Genomic DNA, 389 nt, shown 5'->3' with positions numbered 1-389 from the left:
AGAGCCAAGATAATATTGAAATACAGTGAAACTCTTCAATAGTCCTCCCTTCTATAGCCCTTCCGAGAATTGACGCCACGCCGCATGTTGCTGCAACAGGTGTTGCGCGGGGTGCGTGAGATCAGCGGCTGTCCCTCAGGCGAGCAGCCAGACGTGAACAAACAAAAGCGGAGCAGGCTATAATGAGTTAGTTGCTACTCACGGGCATCCCCGAAATCGGCGCTATAGAAAAATTTCACTGTACTATATTAAGTGTTTATCCATCCAAGTTGGTAATAGGGGCGTACAAAACAAAATTACCCAACCCGCACGGGGCACACCCCTAGTTGATATTAAATATATCAATAAATCTTTGGTAGATAAAAATTTACAAATTTTACACCTGAGTC

Source organism: Belonocnema kinseyi, chromosome 8 (genome assembly GCF_010883055.1).
Source record: "Belonocnema kinseyi isolate 2016_QV_RU_SX_M_011 chromosome 8, B_treatae_v1, whole genome shotgun sequence".
Taxonomy (NCBI): Eukaryota; Metazoa; Arthropoda; class Insecta; order Hymenoptera; family Cynipidae; genus Belonocnema; species Belonocnema kinseyi.
Note: the sequence above shows the minus strand (reverse complement) of the source record.